At 39.0% G+C, this 25117-nt stretch overlaps 1 pseudogene; it reads right to left on the bottom strand.

Annotated features, from left to right (window-relative positions):
• Positions 1–9686: 9686 nt before the first annotated feature.
• LOC102986955 (elongation factor 1-gamma-like) lies at positions 9687–21229 on the bottom strand (annotated as a pseudogene).
• Positions 21230–25117: the final 3888 nt, after the last annotated feature.

Below are 25117 nucleotides of genomic sequence, written 5' to 3' on the forward strand. Positions count from 1 at the left end.
CAATCACAAGGCCCTTTTTTCACCCACAAGGTAAGCACAGACTCTTACCTATCCCAGTGTTCGCCAAGTACTCCTCTGACTGTTAGTTTTCAGATGTTTTTATACACCCCTTGAGATGTCTAGTGTGCTGTTTCCATGGTTACACTTTCTGAAGAGTTCTTTTGGCAGTGATACAACCTGCATGACTCAGAAGATTTTTCAGTAGAACAGGCCATCTTTGTGAAGAGGCTGTGACTGCCAATGAACTGGATGTATCATACGTTCTGGGTCTGATACTTATGTTAATATCAGTTTATTTTCTCAAAAGCTTTTCCCAACACATTTACCTTTGGATCAAAAAACTTGTGCATGATTACAGAGAGCAGATCTCATGATATGGAAGGAAAAACCATGACCCAGAGTCACTGAGTATGTTCAGCTGATAAAACATAAAGCAGAACTGCCAGCTCCTAACTCCTACTTTGGTGTACTCTCCATCTGCATTGTGGTACCCCTATGTGAGTCTTTTTGGGTGGTGTCTGCTTACCCTGAGTCATCAATCATCACACCTTCACAAAGCCAAAAGAGATGCACCTTCACAACCCACCTTGCTATGGACTGAATGTTTGTGTTTCCCCAACATTCATAAGTTGAAACCCTAATCCCCCAATGTGATGATGTTTGGAGATGGGGACTCTGGAAGGTAATTAGGTAGAACTCTCATGATGGGAGATGAGAGAGCTTTCTTCCCCTCTTTCTGCTGTGTGAGGATACAGCAAAAAGGTATCCATCTGCAATCTAGGAACCCAATTAACCAGCATCTGACGTTGGACTTCCGAGCCTTCAGAACTGTAAGGGATAAATTTCGCTTGTTTAAGCCATCCAGTCTATCATATTTTTTTCATAGCAGCCTGAACTAAAACACATCCAGAACAATAGATTTCTTATTTCTGATTGAGTAAGGAAACAGTGGAAAAAATTCTCTTTAACATCACACCACAGAAATTTAATTCCCCATTAGATATCTTTCTTTTATTCTCCAACAGGTTCTTCCCAGTGCCAGACTTCTCATTTTCCATCACTGAATTTTGCATGGAGACAGCAGTCTCAAGCAAACAGGCGTATGATTGTCTTTAAATTCAAATCATTCTTTGAAATTAGACAAGGTAAAATGGTAAGCCAGGAAAAGTTCAGAGTCTTTCTACCTTCCCTTTCACTGTTACTATCTGGAGAATACATAAACAGTGAGGTAGAAACCATTCAATAAAGAAGAAAAAAAGCAAGATGAATAATAAACCAGCAGAAATTTAGTCCCTTAAAATCAGCATCATGAGCAAGATAATTTACAAAAATCTTTTAGGTCATGCTAATTTCTTATATGTGAATGTAAATATACGTACATATATTCCATACACACACACACACACACACACACACACACACACTCACTCACTCACAAGACCAAGCAGCACAATGAGAGGATATGGCTCTGGGTATCAGGAGACCAAGAGGCCAAGCTTGATGTAATACGTGAATCTTGGGAATTCAGACATCTGAACATTAAGGTGGTGAGAGAAATGCTTAAGCATAATTGTTAAAAACAAATAGTTTAAATAAATATGAATGAGATAAAAGTTTACACTAAGTTAAACTAAATAATGGATATTCATTGAATATCAAGATCATTTCCAAGAAGACAACATACTGAGACATAGATTGCTAAATGTAAGTTTAAATCTATCTACTTTTGGCTTAATTTTTATAGAAACAAAAGATATTTGGGTCTATTAATAAATATGCCTTCTGCCACATTTAGAAAATGGTAGTGTGAAAAACGTTTCTAAAAAACTATAAATTTTAATTACGTATTTATAAGTTTGTGAGTCTACTACAGGATGTGAATATATGATACTTCACAATTGCCGGTTTCTTAGTTTCCACTGGAAAGTAAAGGTTACTAATAGTAAAAATTTATAATCAGTATATAAAAATAGAACTACAAGAAACAGTAAGAGTGAAGGGAAACAACTTTGTATGCAAAGTGTGGGAAGAAAATGGTATGTATTTTGACATGAAGAGTACGCAAGGAATATAGCATGTATTTTTGTTAAAGAAAAAGAGTAATGTTGTCTAAAATAAAATGACTGGTTATTCCAGAACAAAAGGAAAAAGAATAAGATAAATCCTAAATGGATACAGAAATTTTTCAGAAGGTTTGTGGAAAAGAAATTATGTTGTGAGGTCAAAGCTGGCTAAATTGAATAGATTTATAAGGTGTTCCTTAAATGAGCTCACCAATGTACTGATACAAAACTAGAGTTTAATTTTCTCTCTGTTAAAGCCACAAATTTTGTAGAGTATTGATCCACTCTTAGTAAAAGTTTATAAAGGGTTTTTCTTTATGTAAATGTCATCTGCCTAGGAAAACAAAGATTCTGCATCTTAGAAAATATTTCCTATGTTCTATATAGCCTTTATCAGGACTTTGATTACTTAGAAAAACTGAGTCTTTTCAATTTTAAATGAGCTAAGGGTTTTTGTTTGTTTGTTTGTTTTTATAACCAGGTAACTTTCTGTATTTGCAATGGAAATCTTTTCATTGTCACTTTGGTTAAAAGGATAACTAAATATTGTTTCACAGTGACTTATGCTCCTATTTGATCAAATGTTTTAAACCTTTTGACATTTTGGAGAAACTTCCTCAAATCAAATTTTGAATGAAGTCTTTTTGACCTTGAACTAACTTTGGGATTTTCCAGAAGGCTCCTGGAAGATCTCGAAAGATTTCTTCTCTCTCCTTATAAAAGAGAAATGTTAATTTATTTAAGCTTATTTGATGTTAAATTGCATAGGAAATATTGTCAAATAAAAATAATATTTAACCTCCTTAGATTATATTTACAGTTATATCTTATTAACATAAGTAATTCAGAAATTATATGAAATTCCTAAAATTCTAGTATGGCCTGGTACAATGTTATCAGTCATAATTCCAACTATTATCTTAAAATACTGTATATCACAAATATAACCAAATTTACTCATCAGTTGCATTAGTTTTTGTGTGGGTATGAACTATCAACAGATCTTTAACCATGAATATTTTTAAGTCTTTTGTCATTCATGGTTATTGTTTTATTCTCAATTCTTCTCTGAAAGCATTTACAATCACCTGTACGCAAATATGCTTCATCTTCAAAGATATGCATGGAAAAAACCTTGACAAGTACTGTAGAATACAAGTTTCTGATCACTTTAAGATTGTAACACTGAACTAGGTAAGAATTTCTGAAACTAATGGAAAAACGATTCATAAAGCTGCTAACCCAAGATGAAGCAAAATAAGAATTACAGGAGATTGAATGTACTGATGAAGATAATTATAATTTTCATGACTTCATTCAAAACATTGCTCTGTAATGTTTTGTTTCCCAGATTTAAAAGACTCTTTTTTTTCTCCTCCCTTTTAAGCTATATATAACTTACAGCAAATGGTAAAATATACTTTTGTCAACAAAAGTTGAAACATTTGTTATTCTCCCGCCCTGATCCCTCCAGGATTCAGAAACTCTTGTTAAATATTCTTATTTTTCATGACAATATATGTACTTATATAAGTTCAATAAGAATCTGTTCTCCTTGTGTAATAGAAAACAATTAGACAATAGAAACAATAGAAAACAATTAGGCTAAACTGCTTAGCTTAAAGAGACTTTAGAGGTCTAATCTGAGATTCCTTATCACTAAACAATTTAAAGAACTAAGGTTGACTTTATGAAGCCAGTAAAGTCCCTTAGATATGACCCAAGTTTTGATTGAAATGTCATTTTTAAGAAAATGTATAGACTCATTATTCTTATTTTTATGTAAATAATCAAGCCAAGTTTAATAAGATTAGACTTTACAAACAAATTTGTTTCACAGTATCTTGGATAAAAATGTGACAACTATAAAAAAATGTATTTCAATAGATAACTCTGGTGTACCGGTTATCAGATTCTAGTCCTGTTCATTGTCTTTGAGGTTTTGTTATCTACTTGTAAACTTCACAGAAAGTACCACAACAGATCATATGTGGACAACCTTCATGCCTGTTGCTATACGGACCTCTTAAGAGAGTTCACCAGAACACCCAATAACATCAGATCCAGTCAAACTGCAAACCAGGAAAATCTGTCAGAGTGAAACTGCCAACCTCATTCCACCATGTAAGGATGCTTCAAACTCAAATCTAGAAATTTTCTCAACTGGATGCTCCCCAGACGCAGAAACTGAATTGCTAATTTACTTGAACTTTAACCTTTGTTAACCTTTTAACCTTTGTTTAAAATTAAACTTTGTTTTTCTTTTGTTTCCATAGAAATGCATCTCATTAAATTACTTGATTGCTTACATCACAGAGGCCTGATTTAGTAGAAGCTCACCTGCAACACCTTAGGACTTCCCTAGTGGCGCAATGGTTAATAAGAGTCCGCCTGCCACTGCAGGGGACACGGGTTCAAGGCCTGGTCCGGGAAGATCCCACACGCAGGGGAGCAACCAAGCCTGTGCGCTGCAACTGCTGAGCCTGCGCTCTGGAGTTCGCAAGCCACACTACGGAGCCTGTGTGCCACAACTACTGAAGCCCGTGTGCCTAGAACCCGTGCTCTACGACAAGAGAAGCCATCGCAAGGAGAAGCCTGCGCACCGCAACGAAGAGTAGCCCTCGCTCCCCGCAACTAGAGAAAGCCCGCGTGCAGCAACGAAGACCCAACGCAGCCAAAAATAAATAAATTAATTTAAAAAATAAAGAAAAATAAAATAAATAAAAATCCTTTATTTTTAAAAAAAACACTTTTTTTTTTCTTTTTCTCTTTTTTGGGTATACAGGAGAGGTGCCAGCCGGGGATAGAAATGTGGGAGCCATCAGGCTGTGTGATACTGAAAGCAGGGCTGGGTGACATCAGCCTGCGGGGGAGGGCAGACAGAGCTGGGCTCTGCAGCCCCTGACCATTTAGAGGCTGGAAAGAAGAGAGGGCGGCAGAGGAGACTGAACAGGAGGCCCAGAGGTGGGGTCACACCAGGACGGCGTGGTGGGTGGTCTCTTGGAAGCCAAGAGAAAAAAGGAAGGGCTTCAGGGAGGGATGAGTCAGCTGTGTCAGATCCTGCGGAGCGGCCAGGGTGAGGCCAGAGAAAGTATCCGAGTTCAGGAACACGGAGGTGATTGGCAGCTTTGACAGGAGCAGTTCCCGGCCAAGTGGGCTGAAGATTGGCTGGGAGGTGTGAGAGAGGCGGAGGCAGACAGATCATCGGAACGCAAGTTTTACCGAGAATGGTAAAACTTCATTCACCTCCTGAAATGAAAACATTTCAGGTGAACTTTCATTTCACCTCCTGAAAAAAACACCCACATGTTCATCTTGTCCTGAGCAATCCTGAGGATGTGTGATTGCTAATACACCATGTTGTGCCTATGTAAATAACTCAGAAAAAATTGAAACCCAAATACATACACATTATCCATTAAACAAAAAAGTGGCGAACGCTGTATCTTATTATAACCCATGTGATTTATTTACTTGGTTAAATATTGTCTCCTGCGAACCTCTGTTCTGTGGAATTTTTCAATCCTTGGCTAATATTCTCCTTAGGGTCATGATATTAACCTCTCTAGTGCCTTGTATCCTCTCAGGGGCAATTTAAAATGCCTTTCAGCAGCCACTCACACATCAAATGATATCCATGAGGATTAGGCAGCTGGAAGAACTAAATGACCTGTCCGCCCACATCCACGATGACAGGCAACTGTTGGAAACAGCGACTACATGACCCTCCATCCTGACTACTCAAGCAATGGAAACAGCAAATATGTGATTTCTCAGCCTGACTCCATTAACTGTGGCAATGGCGAGTAACACTCTACTAGTTAGTCACACTCTAAGCTTGTGGAGAGAATGAACAAAAGGGGAAAATTGTTCAAATTAAATATAAAATGGAGTCCAGATCTGAGAATTCCCTGAGCAGACAAAAGCCATGTTAGTAAACTAAATCTCATTTCATGAATATAAGCAATACTTAGGTTATTTCTTGTAAATGCATGTGACAATCAGAAAAGAAACTTAAGCCATCTTCCTAAAAATCGTATGAGATAATCACTTTTTACCAAGCTCCTACCATCTGGAAACCCCCATTGTAATAACCAATCATTGTAAAGGTTAACAGCTTCCTCATTTTCACTTTATAAGCCATCCTGTAACACCACACCCCTGAGCTTCATGGGAATCTTTGAATTTGAAAGCTCCCAGTTTGCACATTGTTCTTAGATACACAACTCTTACTGAATTTATTAATTATTTATTAATTTGGTGGTTTTAATTGTGTTATTTCTCGCTTTTTGACAGCACCCAGTTCCATAAAAATCTCTGCACTAAGGAAGGGGGAAGCATATACTTCTGTGGACAACTAGCTTTCTTCGCATGGATAATAATAGTAACAGTATGTATTAGTTTCCTATTGCTGCTGTAACCAATTACTATAAAGTGAGTGCCTTAAAACAACACAAATTTATTATCCTACAGTTCTGGAAGACAGAAGTCCAAAATGAGTCTCACTAAGCTAAAATCAAGGTTTGGCAGGGCTGCGTTTCTTTTAGGTGGCTCTAGGAGATAATCCATTTGCTCACCTTTTCCAGCATCTAGAGGCTGCTGGCTTTCCTCGGTTTGTGGCTCCCTCCCATCTTTAAAGCCAGTAACGTTGGGCAGGTCCTCCTCTTCACTGCCATCTCTCTGGTTTTCTCTGTTCTGCCTCCTCTTCCACTTTTAAGGACCCTTGTGATTACCTTGGCCCACCTGGATAACCCAGGATAATCTCCCGCATCTGAAGGTCAGCTGATTAGCAACGTTAATACCCTTGCAACCTTAATTCCCCTTTGCATTATAACCTATCTATTCACAGGTTCCTATGATCAGGACATGGACATTTTTAGAGGGCCATTATTCTGCCTACCACATAGGAACAAAAAGATTAGTCACAATGGCATTTATTAAGTACTTTCTGTATACAAGAACCATTGTATAGAATAATTTATTTAATCCTTACAATAGCCCAATCAGGTAGGTTTTTTTGTTTTTTTTTTTGTTTTTTTTTTTTGTGGTATGTGGGCCTCCCTCTGTCGCGGCCTCTCCCGTTGCGGAGCACAGGCTCCGGACGCGCAGGCCCAGCGGCCATGGCTCACGGGCCCAGCCGCTCCGCGGCACGCGGGATCCTCCCAGACCGGGGCGCGAACCCGGTTCCCCTGCATTGGCAGGCGGACGCGCAACCACTGCGCCACCAGGGAAGCCCCAGGTAGGTATTTTTATCACCATTTTATAAATGAAAAAACTGAGCGAGAGAGATGTTCAGCAGCCTTGTGTTTAGAGTCAGAGAACCAATGAAGGGAGAAAATAGGATTCAAATCCAGTTCTGTCTGACTCTAAAACTCCTGTTTTATCCCAAAACATCTACCTCTTTTCCATCAGATCTTGATCCCCTATTTTTCTGTGGATGTCCTTGCCTCTTACTTTTTTGACAAGAGTGAAGCCACACAACTCTCTCCTTTTAAAATACTTTTACATTTTTAAGTGGTTGGAAAAAATCAAAAGAAGAGTAACATTTTGTGAAAAGTGAAAATTATTGGAAATTCAAATTTCAGTGTCCGTAAATAAAGTTTTGTTGGAAAACAGTGTACTTATTTATTTACATGTTGTCTATGGCTGCTTTCTCGCTACAACAGCAGAGTTAAGTCGATGGGACACAAACTGTCAGAGTTAAGTCGATGCCCACAATCTGGTCTTTTACAAAAAAATGTTTGCTGACTCCCGCTTTTCACCAGCACTGCCAGTATCCAGCTCTCCATCAGTGGCAGAGCCCAGACAGACTACACTGGGCTGAGGAAGCAGCATTACTGTGGGGTGAGACTGATGTTTCACTCATACCCCTGTCTTGTCTATATTCAAGGCAGGTAAAATTTTTTGAAAATGGAAATAGTATTGAATACCATCCTTATAAACTTTCTCTGGTCTGTGAGTAAGGAATGATCTAGACTTCATCCTTAGAGAAATCTGTCTACTCTGGCCAAGCACTGTGTGAGGAGTCTTTTATTTATAATATCATTTACTCGTCACAGCAACTTTGAGAAATATTACTATACCCATTTTACAGATAAAGCCACTGAGACACAGAGAATTTAGCCCATTTGCTCCAGATCCCAAGTGGCTGAAATCTAGATTTTTTTCCATCAAAACAAAGGCCATGGGTCTTTTTTCTATACAACACTCCCACATCAACTATCCCCTGAATTCCAGAATAAGAAAGAGTGAACAAGAATTCTTAAATTACGTTTTTCATTGTTTCCACCTGTGACTCTAAAAGATGTTTAAATAAATAGGAACTCTCTTGTATGAGTATCTTTCACAATCAGTTGAGGAATCCTATACCATAGTGTGAAACAGTACCAAAGCAAGATAAAATCCTGCTTTTTTTCCCCACCAAAATGTACGTGCTGCAGAGAATGTGACTTCTCCCAGAGACTCTGAAGAGTGGTGCTTAATTATTCATCATGAAATTTAATTTCAGAGCTTGTAATCATGTTAACTGTTTAAAATGGAATTTGTCACTGAAACACATTGCGAGAAAATAGCGTATTATTTAACATCTACTCATCTCACTTCAAGATCAGTTTAAAATTGTATGCGTTTCGTGATTTCATGACGGCAATCACATAAGGGCCATGTAAGCTAAACTCCTACATGTTTTCTGCTAATTTGGTTGAGTTAGGTCATTTTCTATCATGAATTGGAAAGGATATTACAGATTAGGGAATGTAGATACCAGCTTTTTCCTTCCTCCCAAAGGTCCAGCTCCACAGAACCACAATTAGCTTACTCTGAGCTCCTTGAGATGCTTAGAAAAATATCAGCTGCCAAATTGAGGCTAAGGTAATAGATGAGGAAAGACACTAACTGAATTAAATGTAAGGAGGAAGTGATTCAAATTAGTTTTGGTTTTTTTTTTTGGTTGTTAAAGGACATTTATGACTGCTCTACGTTGCAGGAAGCGCCAGGGCATGTTTAGGGTACAGGCTCCAGTGACACCCACTGGGTTCAAAATCTTGCCTCCACTACCTATAAGATGTGTGATCACAGGCAAGTTGCTTAAATCTCTGAACCCCACTTCCTTGTTAGAAAGTAGGGATACTCCAGAGACGATCCACAGCCAGGTTAGGGCCCACAGGCCAGTATCTGTTCCAAGGAGTCTGTGCCTCTTTGTCTGAAGTGTTGAAACTCTGACTCTTGGATACGGCTGCCGCCCCACCTCACAGGGCAGCTGAGGGAAGCAGGGAAGTAGTGTTAAGTTGCTCTGCATATGCTGTGCTCTCACCCTGTCAGCAGGTATTCTCCCCCTTCATGAGGGAAGGTCTGGAATTAGGTAGTTACAAAGCCCCGTGTCACCACCTCCTAACTACATCCAATCTTTCCCAGCTAGGCTAGAAGATGGTCATCACAGGAGAGGCAAGGCAATTAAAAAAAAAAAAAAATCAAAACTGAGGAGAGGCCTCTCTTTCTGCTCTTTTGAAGACTTCTCTCCTGCACAGGGAGGTCCTGCAGGTATAGACAACACCCTGCTTCAACCTACCTACTCCCCTTTGAAAAAGCCATCACCCACAAAGGAGGCGGGGCAGGAAAGGGTTCGATGTTCAGTTTCCTTTAATGACCCCCATTCTGCCTGAAGGGCAGGTGCAGGCAGCTAGGCGATGGCAAGAGATGTTCACTTGAAGATCTTGCCCTGATTGAAGGCTTGGCCCACATGCTGGAAGGTCCCCTCCCAGGAAGAGTATTCTCGGACCAGTCTGAGTCTCCTCGCTGCTGGGATCCAGTTTCCACCAGGTGTATGACTCATAGTCTACCTGCCAATCTGGACTCCGCGGAAAGGCAAGCTACCGGCCTCGGGAGACCCAGACTCCGGAAATGGAGCTGCTATTGTTGGTTCCAAAGAGAATGACACTGGCAAAGGCATTCTTCCATCGTTTGTCCAATCGCTGGAACGCTGCCGTGATGAGGTTGCAGCTCGTGAAGGTCTGGGTGAGCTCTTCGGGGAAGCGGTACTCGGAGTGCCACAGGGACCAGCCATCTTTATCAAAGTGCTCCCCAAAGTACGGCAGCGCCACGGAGGGTGTGTCCTCGTTGGAGGGCTTGCGCGTAAATTCATGCAACACAGAGGTGCTCTTGGGCAGGGGAGCAAGGGATCCTCGGCCTTCGGCTCAGCAGCCGCCGCCCGCTCGGTTCATCCAGCTCCTCCTCAGGGGCAGCTGCCTTCGTCTCCTCTTTCCGCTCGGCCTGGGGCTTTGGCTTCTCTTCTCGAGAAGCTTTCTCTTTCCGTGGGGTGTCCTTCTTAGGCTGGCTCTCTGCAAACTTTTTAGCATCAAACTGGGCCATTTTCTCACAGAGTTTCACCTCCCCCAAGACAGCCCGGAACTGGGGCTGGTTAATGCAGGTGAGGAACCAGCGGTTTGTATTAGGGAAGGCCTGGCAGAAAGAAGCTTCCAGAACTTGTTTATAAAGCCACAACAGGGCGCAGACAACTGTGATGTCAGCCAGTATCACATGTTCGCCCACCAGAAAAGTCCTTGTCTTCGAGTGAGCGTCCAGCGGCCCCAGAATTCGCCTCACCTCCTGCTTTGCATTCTCGGTGGTCTGCTTGTTGTGGCGCATGTTGCTCAAGGTGGGGAACACCCAGGTACTGGCTGGGGGAACTATGTTGCTATCAGCAAGGCTCACCCACTGCACCACCTGGGCTGCTGCTTTGGGAGTACTTCCCTGCAGCTCCTCGTTGCTCACATAGTAGGCAATGGCATTGCTCTCGAACACAAAGAATCCATCGCCACCCTCAAAGGCTGGAACCTCGCCAGCAGGAAATTTATGGAGAAATTCGGGGAGGGGGGGGGTGTTCGGTCTGGCTGAAATGGAAGTGGGGTGGTGCGGAGAGCACACGGACCTGAGCCCTGCTGCTCTGAGTGGCAATGAGGGCCTTGAAGGCCCTCCAGTTTTCAGGCTATGGGTACAGGGTCCCAGCCACCACGGTGATTCTGCAGAGAAAGGGCCAAATTAGTTTTAATTTTAGTTAAACAGAGGCAAGAAGATGCTTTTGAACTTGACAGTATCAAAGATTACTGAGGAATACTTTTCATCAGAAAACTCCAGTTGCGGGTTTGCCTATACCCAGGTACAGAGTGAGGCACCCTACAAAGACATCTCAGAATGCCCTCCCTGGTCACAGATGACTGAGACAGAAAACCATTTCCTCAACATGTTGATGAAAATGAAGTTTAGTGAAGCTGAAGTAGAGGCATTTTTTCTTCCGCACTACTAAAACATAAATAAAATATTAGGTATCTCCAGGAGTGATGAAACAACTACCATCAAAAAGAAAACCTGACAATTGTCTAATAACCAGTTGTAAAATTTAAAAATTTAAAAATTTTTAAAAATTTAAAATTTAAAAATATCTAACTTTAGGTGATATTATGATTTTCCATTATCGAGGTGATCTAGTTCAATGAATGACATAGTTTTCATTAAAAAAAAACAAAAAAATAAAAAATAAACATTTTGTCCTATTGGGTATTCTTTAACCTGTTTCCACACAGCTGTAAAGCTGACCTGAAGGAACAAACCAACTCACATTTTAGTTTAAATTAGACGCACAGTCTTTTTTACATGGCCGAGGATGCCCTGCATGATCTGGAATCCTGACGTCTCCATCCTTGTCTCATGCGACTCTGCCCTCAACTTGCTGGCTTCTCTTTAATGCTTCAAAGCCTATTATTTTTTTCTTTTGTCCCTACATTTAAGCCTTTTCATATACTGTTGCCAGAACCAGAAAAGTCCCAGCCCTCTCTTCATATGACTGGCTCCCCTCTTCTGGATCCCAATGTAAATGTCAACCCTCTAGCAAGGTCATTCCTTTAGCTCATCTAAATCATGCTCTTCCTTCCCTCCATCCACTTTTCTCCATCACTGCGCCTTGTTAATGTCAGAGCATTCAAAGCAGTTTATAAGTAACATGTCTATGTGTCTAATAACTTACATAGTATCTTTTATCTCAAATTTGATTGTAAGTTCCATAAACTTTTTGGCACCGAATTTTATTTATCAATGTCTGCCCACTGCCTGATAAACAAGAGGTGTGCAATGACAATTTGTTGAAGAAACTGATGAGCTTAAATGTCCCTTCCCATCTCCAAACCACTCCATTCACACTCATTTATGGGTAATTGGCTAAATTCATGCCTTTAGCAGCAGTTCTAAAACTAGTAATCACATTCTGAATAATATAATGAAAGGTAATATAATTTATTTCTCCAAAGTTCGTTAAGCCCAATTCATAGATGCTCTACTTTATTCTAATATTTGAGATAAACAAGTTTTAAGACACAATCTCAATCAACAAAAAGCTTGTAATTTTAATGGAGCAACACCTCTACTTCATAGGTACTAGATAATCAGATAATTATTCAAGATAATTAAACCAGGTGCTGAAATAGTGAGAAAACTAGAAGTGATTGTCAAAGGATTTAAAAGAATTGAGATAGGATATTAACTTGATCAAGCATAGGAGGAAAGAAGAGCCCCACAGAGAATATTAACATGCCATGTATCGAAAAAAGGAACACAATCAGCCAGGGTTAGAGAATATCTATTGGGAAGCAGTTTATGCAGATTTGGGTTGATACTGTAGCCTCAGGGAGGGACATTAATGCTATACTGAGTGTGTCAATGTGAGTTCTTAGGCAACAAGTTGTCATTGTTGATGTAAGTGAGAGAGATAATAAGATAAAACTGAGGTTCTAGAAGAATCATCTAGCAGGACATATTGGAGGACAAAATGTTCTTTGTAACAAGACAAATGAGATAATTGAAGCAATGCATAAAAGATGGCAATGAAGATGGAAAAAAATAGGAAACAAAATATATTGAAGGTTATCAGTAATTCCTTTCACCTGAAAAAAAGGAGGTTTTGTCATGTTGGAATAAAAGACTGAGAAATTTTAAGAGACTTGCAAATTGAAGTTGTAATTTTTCTTAATCATAAAAACAAACTTAAATAATAAGAAATAATTTTAAGTGAAAGGTGATTCAATTTGAATAACCAATGGTACACTGACAACTTTTGACAAGCTTTCCTCACACATTCACTACTGATGTTTTATCAGCTAGAATGAACTTCTAATCAATTGACATTCAAAATAAAATAAATGAGCAAGGAGTTTGGATTCAATTTTCCTTGACCCATAATGCTTCAGCTTTATTTTACAAAATGGGCTTAAAAATTTTGGCCCTGTGAATAATAGAAGCTTTCTTAGCTTGACATTATTCTCAGATGTCATCTCATACCTCTTTAATTTATACCAAATTCAAAAAGTCTTTGAGAAGCTAAGCACATAGGTCTTTTTAATGGAGATAAGCTAGGAGGGAACACAGTGCTCTTTTGAGAAATTAGAGCAGGACTCTTTGAACCTTTTTTCCCCTTCATCTTGCCTGCTTTTATAAGTTTTGATTCTATTTCAATCTTTCAGTAAGTAAAAGTTATTTGCATAAATCCATCTCCAAGAAAAATTGCTCTTGGGTCTTAGAAAAAAGTCTGTTGAATCATCTTAAAGCATCTTAAAAGTCACAGAAAAAAACAGAAGCCCAGAAAATGGTATTGACTCTGTTCAGCAAAATCTCTTTTACCATCTATGCATTGCAGACATTTACAGGTCTGCTTTTCACAATAGATCACAATATCAGCAAAGCATGTTGGTACACTCCTTTCAAAAACAATGTACTACTATTTTGTTAATAAAATGTATTGGCTTTCCCGCCTGTCACAAGGGTAATTCCAGTATTCTGAAGCACATTTGGAAAATACAGAAAAACATAGACAAGAAGAAAATTATTTGTGATCTCATCACCTAACTTAACCACTTAGTCTGACTCTATCTAAATTGGAATCACACTGTACATTTCTACTGTATAACTTGATTTTTTCACTTGATAATATATAATAAACATTTGCCTTGCTTTTAAATACACTTCTCAAACATTTTTAATGGCTGTCTACTGCTAGTTGAATCACGTTTTATTTTACTAATCATCTATTGCTAGAAGCTTTGTGACTTTATTATAAATAATACTGCAATTAACATCCTTGTGTAAAAAATTGTGTATTTCTCTTTCTTTAAGGTGAATTTCTAGGACTGAAATTGCAGCGTCAGAGGTATTTATATTTTATGGACTTCTAGTATATTTCCCAAATTGCCTTTCTACTATTTATAAAAATATAGTTTCAGGTTAACTTATTATCTATAGCCACTCATTTGTGACTATCTCACAGGGCACTTAAGTTGTCATTTGCTTTGCAATTTTATCCTTTGAGCTGGTCATCAACGCAAATTATTTTCTGTTGGGGTCTTGTACACATTCTGGGATATGAATGCATGCTATGTTCAGTTTCCTGTTTGCCTCTATTGGGGAAAGTCAGTGGAATCATGATGCAATATGATATTGAAGAGGTAATCAAGGGTCAGATATCTGGGAACTATGGGTTATATTTAAGAATTGGGCAGTCACTGTAGAATTTGGAGTGTGGGTGTATGTGTGTGTGCACGTACACACGTGTGTTTATTAAAGGTCCCTTTTGTTTAGACGTGAAGGACTGGGCAAATAGCTTACTAACCAGTATGAAGCAGTATGCATCCGTTTGCAAAAGTGCAACCATACATATTGTTAAAACACTGACATAATTTCATTCTTGTTAGAAGTAGTTGCTACCCTGTGTCCAAGTGTCTTCCTGCCATTTGGGTAGTCCTGACTCTATGCCAGAATCAAGCAACCAAAGAATTAGTACCTGGTATAGCAGTGGGCTTCCAGAATGCTATTCCAGCACTATAGCCAGCATCTGCTCTTATCAGTTGATGTCTGTCTAGTAGAAACTGTAAATATTTTTTAGATAACCTTCCCACGGGGATAATTTTTAAGATAATTTTCATAGTAGTTAAGGAAAGATGTAATAGTAACTTGTCCCACTTTGGCTAGGGTAAGGGTAGTCTAGAAAAAGGGAAATAGAAAAAGTTGATTTAGGAATTAAAATCAAAGAGATGAACTGAATGTGGAGGTTTAAGGTGGATACTTTGAAATGATGGCCACAGAAGGCTTCTCTCAATTGTTGACATGTAAGCTCAGCTCTGAATGAGAAAGGAGCAAGGGGAAGAATAGTTATAAAGGCTGAGAGGAGGAAAGAGCTTGACACATTTGCAGACATGAAAGGAGAATAAGGCCACTGCAATCCAGGAAGTGGAGTGGAAAAGGTGGGAGAGTAGAAGAAAAGATTAGCATGGTAGGAGATAAGTACATTTTTATGGTGGCAAAATGATTTTCCTCAGATAGGGAGGGAAGACACCTCTACATGGTGGAAGGGTTGGTCCAGGTGCATATGGGTCAGTAGATTTGGTATCAGACATTGAACGAACCGTAACCTGATGTTATTTTTAATAATGTTATTAGAATTATAAATTATCAATTTTCCAGATACATAGCTTATCTTAATTTTTTAAACAATTTTTCTCAAAATATTCGTGTAGGCAAGGCAAAGAAATGCAGCCTGAATCACTATCAAGATATTATTTTAGTTATATATACAGTCAACTATAATGTATTGATATATGCATAATGTGTAATGATTAATGGATCAGCCATTGTACATTTGTTCATTTAATAAATATATACTTACTGAATGCCTACTATGTGCAAGGTATTATGTTGGGTGCTTGTATTATAGTAATAAAAAATATCAGGCACAAATTTTTTGGGAAAACTTCACAGCTCTCTTTCCTTGGGTTCTTTCTGACAACAAAGACTGCTTGCTTGTTGGTAATTTACTTTGAGAAAAGATCCTAGGAAACTAGAATAGGATAACAGAGAGGAGAGAAACAGGAAGGAGAGAAAGGCAGTTCAAGGATGCATTATTAATCTAGTTATCACTGTGGGCCCTTGGAGGAAGGTGTTGAAGCACATCAGAATTGTCTACCCTGGATATGGAAGTGGGGAATGTTAGCCACTGGCTCCCATCTCCCAATGGTCAAAAGTTGCCCAGAGGAGTGTTGACCCCCTTGCACCCCCAGGTACAAGGTATAGAACATTGGGCACCTTCAGTTCCCCATGGTGAGCAACCAAATAGCGCAGGATGCAAAGTAAGGGATGTGCAGCACAAGGTGTTGTAGGGTACACCAGCATGCAGCTGGTTTCAACGGCAATAGCTGGCGGGGGGGGGGGGGGGGCCATGGCCCATGGTGAGCAACCAAATAGCGCAGGATGCAAAGTAAGGGATGTGCAGCACAAGGTGTTGTAGGGTACACCAGCATGCAGCTGGTTTCAACGGCAATAGCTGGCGGGGGGGGGGGGTGCCATGGAAGGTGGGCCAAGGGGATGTGTGAGAGCCTTCATGGTCCATTGCTTATACTGCTTAGGTACACTCATTACAGACCCTTAAAATATGTAGTTGGCTGCACTCTACAAAAACTGTTAGAGGGTGTAATGTTGGGCTGGCCAAAAAGTTCGTTTGGGTTTTTCGTGCGATATTACAGAAAAACCCAAATGAACTTTTTGGCCAACCCAATAGTTGTCTAGGGCTACTGTAACAAAATACCACAAACTGGGTGGCTTAAAAAAAAAAAAAGAAATGTATTGTCTCATAATTCTGGAGCTGGGAGTCTGAAATTAAGGTGTTGACAAGGCCATGCTCCCTTTGAAGCCTCTAGTGGGGATCCTTCCTCGTCTCTTCTAGCTTCTGGTCAGCCCAGGTTCCTTGGTCCGTGGCAGCCTAACTCCAATCTCTGCCTCATCTTTATATCCCATCTTGTCTCTGTTTCTGTGTCTTCGTACGGCATTCCCCATTCTGTGTGTCTCTGTCTCTGTGTCCAACTTTCCCTCTTCTTATAAAGACACCGTCCCTATTGGATCAAGGAACCACACTACTCCAGCATGACCTCTTCTTAACGGATCACATCTGCAACCATTCTATTTCCAAATAAGGTTACTTGAAAGAAAAAATATCAGTTAAGGATACATTACAACAACTACAGTGTGAAGAACCAAAGTCCTAACTAATAAGCTGGTGGTGAGAAATGAAAGAAATTCACACCTCTGAGAAATATTGTGCAGGTGGAATAGAAACAGAAGATTCAAAAGAGGAGGTTGCTTTAGAATGAGAAAAACCGAATTCTGCTTTAAACACACCAAGATAGAGGTGTTGAGGGTATTCAATCACAGACCTACTATGTGCCCACTGTTTAAGTTGTCTAACACGCATCATACCATTTTTCAGAATTTTCTCCGTTGAAACTCTTATTCACACTTTGTAAATGAAGTCTCACAGAGTTAGAACTTTGTCCACAGTGTGAAGGTATTAATGTCTATGATATTCTTTGAAGTGAGGCAAGTAAATAATTTTCAACATGCTTTCTTTTCCTATTCCTCTTTCTCTTCCTTCTTACTGTGAAGGAGAAATGTTGCCTGCCGTATCAGTAAACAAAGGATGTTGCAGCCATCAAGCCACCACATTACAGCCTCCCCAACTTAGGATGAAACAGGATGCCTGCCATCTAGCAGTCAACCACTACAGCCACCTCTGAAGAGACACAGGATGAGAAAGCACGGGATACTGGCCCCAGAAAGCTGAGGTGCATATCAAATGAATGATTTCAGCGAGCCCAGACTCTTGCATCTTCCCATACATAGAAAAGTGCTAAATTCCTTAACTTGAGATATCTGGTTTTCTTTAATTAACAGTAATCTTTGATGTTCCGACTACCCGGTCTTTGTGGCACAAACTCCTGTATATCTTGGCTCCCTATCTTGCCTCTTTGGAGCAGTCCCTCAAAGCTATCTGAGAGCCTGTCTCCCAGGCTTGAAGTCCTCAGAAGGTCCACCAAATAAAACATAATTCTCAACTTCTAGGTTGTGCATTTTTCTCAGTCAACATTTCCATCCCCCCTCTTCCTCCTTCTATTAATACATCTTTGTCTTGAATTAAGTTTTCACTATAGGTAGAAAATGTGTGCTGCCCGTAGATGATGCTTCATAAATGTTTTGGGAAAAAAGTTTCTTACGAATTATTCCTCCTAAACTCTGAAATTTGATTTTGAAATCACTTCCCAAGTATAACCTGTGAACATTGTTATTGCATATTTAAAATTTTTTCCACCTGCAAGTTTTAAAATATGAAATTTACTTCAATAAACCCCCTCTATAATGATTTAATTTCAGACTCTAAAAGTTACATTTCATCCTACCTGTTTTAAGCAAAAATAACTGAAGCCAAACATGCTTTGCTTTGTCATAGTCCCACATGTACAAATTTTAATTAAGCATAATTATAATCAGCCTCTTCTGTCTTATTTTATATTCCCATCCCATATGCTATGTGTTCCTTGTTCCTATTAAAAAGATGGAGTTTTAATAAAAATCATCTTTTATTCTTTGCTCATATGCTATGATTTTATAGCTTTTAAATCCATTATTATTAGGTTCAGGAGCTGTTGATTATTAATTCTCCATACTTTTCTCCCAGTAATGATTAAGGTAAGGTAAAGAAAATGACAATTCCTAACCTTGTCTAGCCTTGAAAAGTAAGGCTCAGAATAATATTGGTGAGACTTTCACTGGAATGACTGGATTTGAGCAAAAAGTGTGTTACTTCTTCCATAAATTCAGAAGGGATGATGAATTTGTGTCAGCTGTCCCACCAGAAATCCCCAGAGATTGCCTAAGTACTCAGAGGCCCATTCCAGCCTAGAAAACCTTCTCCTAAATGAGCCCCAAACTGAGCTAGCCTCTACGAAAATTGGAAAAAATCAAAATAAATAGCTTTAATTTATTGGTTTTTTTTTTCCTTGTTGTTCATCGACTCTACATTTTAGTGTAATTAAGACCGAGGGTCTCAATCTTTGAATTGCACAGAATGGGTTACTGGAATGTCTCAATGCTGACCTCTGACCCTCTGTGACCCTGGAGAAGTCTAGCTCCAACTGGGGCAGCTGAGGTTTCTAGGCTGGTTACTTCTGCTACAAATAACTTTCTCTGTTTACTCCCAGTGAGCCACACAAATATCACAGTTTTCTATGTATGCCATGATACCAGAAGGATGGGAAGCACTGGTTTAAATTACCATATAGTAATGAGGAAAAATGCCAGCTCTAGATAGATCAGCTATAAGATAAACTCAGTATATTCTCATTTAAAATAACATTATTTATATCAGTTGTTCTTAAACTTTGCTTCATATTAGATTCAGCTGGAGAGCTTTAAAAAATCTTGATGCCCAGACTATAGCTCAAACTAACTACAACAGAATTTCTGATAGTGCAGCCTGGATGAGAGACAGTGGTTTATGTGATTCCTAGTAATAGGGAACAAATATGCGATTCTCTGAAACAGTCCTGATTTCAACTATTCTTTTACAGGAAAGCAAGTTATTAAATGTGTATCTAAATATGCGAGTTATGTGCATCTAAATAAGATTCAATTTTTATAGGTTAATACTATTCTTCACATCAAGAGATTCACAAAACAGGAGTAAAACTAGCTCTGGCTTATCCACCAAAGTAACAGCCAATCCACCGGAGTGGTAGATACAAAAACCTTATGTCATCACTTCAGTTTGATGAGTTTTTATTTTGGTATATGGCAACTGAAAACATTTTAAAGTTATTTTTTCTTTGTTAATTAATTAGTTTATTCATACAACCTATGAATTTTGCCGTTAATCAGGAAGGAAAAAGAAGGCATGGATTTGGGTGAAGGGAATCACACGAGCTCACACTGTGAGCACTTTGTGTTTTGCTTTGGGAGAATGTGTGTATGCAAGGAGCCTGGAGGATGACGGACTTAATTAAAAGAATTGGTATTTTTTTCTTAGATTGTGAGCAGCCAAACAGTATACATTGTAAAGAAAAAGAAAAAACAAACAAAAAAACAACTGAATAATTATCTGGGAAGACTAAATTGTGGAAAACAAATTTGAAGAACTGAATCCTGAAACTCTAAATTTTCCTTAGTATAAACTTTTGCTCAGATATTCAGCTCTTTTCACTTAACTAGTATAATCACACTGAAGAATCTGTGCCTGTTATTTCAGTCACAGAAGACATTTTGTTTTAACCAAGTACTTTTAACTGTTTAATCAATTGGTTTTAGTGGGTATGTAAACCTACTGAATATATGTATACAATAGAATTTTATGTTAGTTTTCCTAGTGACTTTGGGGTAAGGGTTCATTGTTTTTCATTAGTTTCTCAGAGAATTATCTGACCCCAAAGTATCAGGCATCAAATTTTAATGGTCCAAAATTTATCGTATAAATTACTATTTAAATCTTAAGTCATCAAGGGATGATTTTGTCTTCATTTGTCTTTTATTTCCAAATTTAGTAATATTTAAAATTAATGTAATGCACTCAGGAAACAAAAATAATAAAAGTTGGCTTTGGTCCTTCTTCGGCTTGATTTTGGTAGAGAAATGCTGAGGGTCAGTAAATATTCACTCTAGTGATAGAGTGATTAGCAAGTTCCCAGAACCTCCTTTTGTGACTTTCTCCAAAAGGAAGATACAGCTGCAGTTGCCACATACTAAGAAAAGGAAAAAAATAGCCATGAACCCACTGAAGAAAAGCAATAATGTTAGAGGGAAGAATCAAATCTGACTACGTGCTGGATCTGTTTCTTTTACTTTAACCTTTGCTTCCTGTTGCTTTTGTTCACTAAAAGGATATTGTCTATACATAATGACCTGCCTTGGGGAACCCTGCCCCTCTGACTGAATGTTAAAGCAAAGTGCCTTTGTTCAGGGAAACATCCAGACCCTGTCCGCCTGTGGATGGCTGCAAGAAAGAAGAAATTAGCACATCCCCTCCCTGAGGCTGGCTATTCCAGCGGATATTTGTAAAATTTAGGGCCTCTTTACTTTACGTCCTCATCTCCTCCCTCTCTCTGTGCTATAAAAGAAACTGGCATCCAAACCCCGATAAGATGGTTATTTTGAGACTTTAGTCTGCCGTCTTCTCGATCTGCTGGCTTTCCGAATAAAGTTGTATTCCTTGCCTCAGCACTGCATCTCCGATTCATCGATTCATCGGCCTGTGGTTCTGTGAGCAGAGGGAGCTTGGACTTGGTAACAATAAGAAGGGTGTTGGAGGGCATTATGCTAAGTGAAATAACTCAGAGAAAAATACTGTATGATATCACTTATATGTGGAAACTAAAAAAACACTACAAACTAGTGAATATAACAAAAAAGCAGCAGACTCACAGATATAGAGAACAAACTAGCAGTTATCAGTGGAAAGAGCAGGGAGGTACAAACTATTGGGTGTAAGATAGGCTACAAGGATGCATTGTACAACACAGGGAATATAGTAAATATCTTGGAATAACTGCAAATGAAGAGTAACCTTTAAACACTGTATAAAAAAATTAAAAACAAAGACAAAAAGATAAAATATTAAAAAAAAGAAGGGGGCTTCCCTGGTGGCGCAGTGGTTGAGAGTCTGCCTGCCGATGCAGGGGACGTGGGTTCGTGCCCCGGTCCGGGAGGATCCCACATGCCGCGGAGCGGCTGGGCCCGTGAGCCATGGCCGCTGAGCCTGCGCGTCCGGAGCCTGTGCTCCACAACGGGAGAGGCCACGGCAGTGAGAGGCCCGCGTACCGCAAAAAAAAATGAAAACCCAAAAACATGAGCAATGAATTCCCAAGCCATCCATTTCCGTTCTTTTGACTAACTGTTTTTATTCTTTTTTGTTGGTTACAGCTGTGTTCTTTCAACAGATGAGCAATTACATAGTGTTAATTTTAATTTAACCTGTGAATAATGGTGATTAAGAGATCTATAACCCAGACATGCTAATTAAGCACTCTGTATGAGTTCTAAAAGTGAAGAAGAGCCTTGGGTATCCATCCATTAGACATGTTTGTGAGCCCTCAGCTTCATCTAGCAATGATGAAATTTCGTTGGCTTTTATTGTCTAGTATCAATTTTATACCATGTCCCTGTCCATGAAAGGCTTTTCAGAAACATCAATGGTGTTGGAGAAAAATATCTTAATGCACTGACTTCTTTTTTTTTTTTTTTTTTTTTTTTTTTTTTTTTTTTTGTGGTATGCGGGCCTCCCTCTGTTGTGGCCTCTCCCGTCGCGGAGCACAGGCTCCGGACGCGCAGGCCCAGCGGCCATGGCTCACGGGCCCAGCCGCTCCGCGGCATGTGGGATCCTCCCAAACCGGGGCGCGAACCCGGTTTCCCTGCATCGGCAGGCGGACGCGCAACCACTGCGCCACCAGGGAAGCCCTGCACTGACTTCTTGTTCTTTTTGAGGGAAAGAGAGGCTATGTGCACAACAAGTAAGACGGACTCCCTGCAACACAAGTCACAGCTCATTTATTTAAAGATTTATCTTTCATCATTGTCAGAGACCCTGAGGACCAGAGAGCATCACTGTCTATGTCTCATGATCACTGTGTGTTCTTCCAAGTGTTTAGAAGAAGACTAGTCACAGTGAAACTTAAGGCAAGAGTAGGAAATAATTTCGTCTTGTCTGGAATGGATTCTTTTTGGTTTAAAAAAGAGATTTCTGTATAGAGCTGAGCTACATAGATCACAAATTACGGTTATGTTTAGAGATTTCTAATGCTTTATAATTTTTATTATTTTTTATGTTAACACCCTCTCAACCCCGCCCCCCAACACACACACACACAAACACACAGCAACTTGTGCAGAACTTATATAAGGAGTAAGTAATCAACACTTGTTATTGACTTGCTAGGTATGTATGTATGTATGTATGTATGTATGTATGTATGTGTGTATGTATTTTAATTACAATTTTTTTCCTTGTGATGAGAAGTTTTAAGATCTACTCTCTTAGCAATTTGCAAATATACAATTCTAGGTATTTTAGGTACTTAAGTTGACAAAATACCCATTTGCAAACACTTCAAGGATATGACCCCCAAATCACCAACTGATGTTGGATTATTATTATTTTTCATAAAAAGGCATCTGCCAATGGGGGTAGGCAAACTAAATTCATTCTTTGAATTTTTGTTTACGTTCTTGGATATTTCTTATCTTTTTCTTCAAATTTTCTTTTGAATCCTGTCTTAGCAATGTAGTTTAAATGTCCAAGAGCTCTTTTTGTTTTTATTTCCCTTTTTCTTAGTATCCTGTTCTTACTTTAGGGTGCAGGATCTTTTTGAATATCTCTGAGAGTACAAATTTTGTTTCTTAGGGTTAGATATTTCCTCCTGGTTAAGAAAATTCTTTATTTCTTTATTTCTTTATTTAACCTATATTTCTTTTTTATTCTGAAGGCTTTCTTGAACTATTTGGTGAGGCCTGGTAATTTCTTTATCTTTAGGAAAGGAGATGAGGACACTGATTTAGATCTTTGCAGATATGGGCAGTTTATCACTTGTCAATCAACTTTCTTTAGGGTTAGCAGGCAAGATCCAACCATTATGCGGTAAGCCTCACAAATACCAGAAAGTCTGAGTGGGGCTGACTCTGGGATGTCAGTAGCAAACTAGATTCCTTCATTCTCCCCAATTTTTCTAGTTTATTAAAAAAATTAAAAACTACTTATATTTTGCCTGGGAGAGGGAGATAATCTATGCTCACTGTGATCTGCACGATAAGAGAAATTATCTGAAATTTGTAAAAAGCAGAAGAGATTGTTAAGTATTCTTTTAGTGCACTCCTGGGATTTATATTTTATTGTCGGTGCCATTTTACAATTCTTGGGCACAGAGGTTAATCTTTAGATTTTTGTTCAGTAGAGATACAAATAATTTCTGTCTAGTAGAACAGATAATCCTAGAGATTATAGTTTGTATTCCAGATGGACATTAACCAGCTGTGTATCTAACCTAGCATGCCTACCCTACCATAAGTTCTATTAAATTGTCTCCCTATAACTTTGTTAGTTCCCTCATTAATTGAGCTTAACATATTTGACATGTGTTCATTTCGTAATTATATGAGAGTCATGCTCTTACCTTTTGGAATATTACATTGAAGAAGTGTTAAAACCTAATCAGATGACCAGGAACAAGTCCATGATCTGATAAAATAAGATTTATTGATTCGCAGCCCGAGAGTGCACTCCAGAGGAATTCTGCTGGCCCAGAGGGAGGAGGGAAGTGTCTTTTGTAAGGTCTGTTTTTTCACTGAAGGAGGAACTAAGGGGCGTAGTAGTCAGTTCAGAATTGGTTGCTCTTTCTGAAGCAGGTTTAGAAGGAATGGGATTAACTAGGAACGGGGTCTGTCCTAAGGTGATGAAGATTTAGCAATTCAATATCCCCAATAATAAATGAAAATTGCCAAATGGGTCCAGAGCATCATTGATAAGAGAGCAGTAGTCAGTCAAAGAGGGAGTTGTGATAGCATTTTACAACGGCTCTGTGATCTTGAGTGAAACAATGTTTTCTGTTAACTTTGAAGCTGGCTTTCTGTTTGCTTTCAGAGGCTGAAGAATGGCAAAGTGCTCTTTTCCTTTTCAGTTTGAGCTGACTTTCCCTCTTTCAGTCCTGGGTAGGATTTTACTCTTTCCTGACATGAGAAGGTGGGAGATAGAAGGTGAGATGGACCTTTAACACCATACCACCTTTGCTTCACTTTTCTTTTAAATCCTATTATTTTTCTCTCTGGTCACCTATGCAACATTCCATTTCTGAGTCTAGAGCAGGGGTCAGCAAACTTTTTCTGTAAAAGGCCAAACAGGAAATACTTCAGATTTTGAAGGCCAGATGGTCTTAGTCACAGCTACTTACCTCTGCCATTATAACGTGAAAGCATCCAAAGAAAATCCATAAATGAATAGATGTAGCTGTGTTCTAATAAAAAATTTGTTTATAAAACCAGACAGTGGACTAGATGTGGTCCATGGGCCATAGTTGCCAATCCTGATCTAAAGTCTCTCTCTGTTTCTACTCAAGTGATCAGCTCCTTTTTCTACCATTGTCCCCATAACATCTCTTCTAAGCTGTGGCTTCCTTGGCTGATTCATCCTTCAACACTGTCATTTGATTTTGATG

Source organism: Physeter macrocephalus, chromosome 15 (genome assembly GCF_002837175.3).
Source record: "Physeter macrocephalus isolate SW-GA chromosome 15, ASM283717v5, whole genome shotgun sequence".
NCBI lineage: Eukaryota > Metazoa > Chordata > Mammalia > Artiodactyla > Physeteridae > Physeter > Physeter macrocephalus.